Raw genomic sequence first — 2,500 nt, forward strand, 5'->3', positions numbered from 1 at the left:
TGTTCTGGTCTGTTCTCCAGATCGTCAGTCATCTACTGTCATCAACCCTCTATATTGTTCTGGTCTGTTCTCCAGATCATCTACTGTCATCACCTCTTTATATTGTTCTGGTCTGTTCTCCTGATCATCTACTGTCATCAACTCTCTATATTGTTCTGGTCTGTTCTCCAGATCATCTACTGTCATCACCTCTTTATATTGTTCTGGTCTGTTCTCCTGATCATCTACTGTCATCACCTCTCTATATTGTTCTGGTCTGTTCTCCAGATCATCTACTGTCATCAACTCTCTATATTGTTCTGGTCTGTTCTCCAGATCATCTACTGTCATCAACTCTCTATATTGTTCTGGTCTGTTCTCCAGATCGTCAGTCATCTACTGTCATCAACTCTCTATATTGTTCTGGTCTGTTCTCCAGATCATCTACTGTCATCACCTCTTTATATTGTTCTGGTCTGTTCTCCTGATCATCTACTGTCATCAACCCTCTATATTGTTCTGGTCTGTTCTCCTGATCATCAGTCATCTACTGTCATCACCTCTTTATATTGTTCTGGTCTGTTCTCCAGATCATCTACTGTCATCACCTCTTTATATTGTTCTGGTCTGTTCTCCAGATCATCAGTCATCTACTGTCATCAACTCTCTATATTGTTCTGGTCTGTTCTCCAGATCATCAGTCATCTACTGTCATCAACTCTCTATATTGTTCTGGTCTGTTCTCCAGATCGTCAGTCATCTACTGTCATCACCTCTTTATATTGTTCTGGTCTGTTCTCCAGATCGTCAGTCATCTACTGTCATCACCTCTCTATATTGTTCTGGTCTGTTCTCCAGATCATCTACTGTCATCACCTCTTTATATTGTTCTGGTCTGTTCTCCAGATCATCAGTCATCTACTGTCATCAACTCTCTATATTGTTCTGGTCTGTTCTCCAGATCGTCAGTCATCTACTGTCATCACCTCTTTATATTGTTCTGGTCTGTTCTCCAGATCGTCAGTCATCTACTGTCATCACCTCTCTATATTGTTCTGGTCTGTTCTCCAGATCATCTACTGTCATCACCTCTTTATATTGTTCTGGTCTGTTCTCCAGATCATCAGTCATCTACTGTCATCACCTCTCTATATTGTTCTGGTCTGTTCTCCAGATCGTCAGTCATCTACTGTCATCACCTCTTTATATTGTTCTGGTCTGTTCTCCAGATCATCTACTGTCATCAACTCTCTATATTGTTCTGGTCTGTTCTCCAGATCATCTACTGTCATCAACTCTCTATATTGTTCTGGTCTGTTCTCCAGATCATCTACTGTCATCAACTCTCTATATTGTTCTGGTCTGTTCTCCAGATCATCAGTCATCTACTGTCATCACCTCTTTATATTGTTCTGGTCTGTTCTCCAGATCATCTACTGTCATCAACTCTCTATATTGTTCTGGTCTGTTCTCCAGATCATCTACTGTCATTACCTCTTTATATTGTTCCGGTCTGTTCGCCGACGGCGACGACATTGTGATGTCACAAACGATGTCTTATTTGAATATTTGAACTTCTGTCTGGCAAGCGCTAGAACAACGAGGCGCAGCGAGCACATAGCAGTTCGACTTGCCAAATGTCCTATTCCCTAATTGCCATAGCCTAAATCAGGGCTGTCCACACCTCTTCCTGGATATCTACCGTCCTGTAGGTTTTCAGTCCACACCTCTTCCTGGAGATCTACCTTCCTGTAGGTTTTCAGTCCAACCCTCTTCCTGGAGATCTACTGTCCTGTAGGTTTTCAGTCCAACCGATTGCGTCTGGTCAGATCAGCACAGGAAATAGCCAAAGTTACAAACAAGTCAGATGGCTCGTTGCCCCCGAAAATTGGTGGATGTTCAAAATGATAACCAGCTAACATTAGCTAGCTACGCTGGATATTACCTCCTTGTCTGATATCTTAGTACCATGTTTATCTAGCCAGCTAGCTAGCGTAGTAGCTAATATAGGTAACCAGCTAACATTAGCTAGCTACGCTGGATATTACCTCCTTGTCTGATATCTTAGTACCATGTTTATCTAGCCAGCTAGCTAGCGTAGTAGCTAATATAGGTAACCAGCTAACATTAGCTAGCTACGCTGGATATTACCTCCTTGTCTGATATCTTAGTACCATGTTTATCTAGCCAGCTAGCGTAGTAGCTAATATAGGTAACCAGCTAACATTAGCTAGCTACGCTGGATATTACCTCCTTGTCTGATATCTTAGTACCATGTTTATCTAGCCAGCTAGCTAGCGTAGTAGCTAATATAGGTAACCAGCTAACATTAGCTAGCTACGCTTGATATTACCTCCTTGTCTGATATCTTAATACCATGTTTATCTAGCCAGCTAGCTAGCGTAGTAGCTAATATAGGTAACCAGCTAACATTAGCTAGCTACGCTGGATATTACCTCCTTGTCTGATATCTTAGTACCGTGTTTATCTAGCCAGCTAGCTAGCGTAGTAGCTAATATAG

The 2,500-nt window shown here is 41.8% G+C and overlaps 1 pseudogene; it reads left to right on the forward strand.

Moving 5' to 3' along the window:
* Positions 1 to 2,500, forward strand: part of LOC116359997 (protein kinase C beta type-like) — a 124,414-nt pseudogene that overhangs the window by 62,200 nt on the left and 59,714 nt on the right.

Source organism: Oncorhynchus kisutch, unplaced genomic scaffold, assembly GCF_002021735.2.
Source record: "Oncorhynchus kisutch isolate 150728-3 unplaced genomic scaffold, Okis_V2 Okis06b-Okis10b_hom, whole genome shotgun sequence".
NCBI classification, from domain to species: domain Eukaryota; kingdom Metazoa; phylum Chordata; class Actinopteri; order Salmoniformes; family Salmonidae; genus Oncorhynchus; species Oncorhynchus kisutch.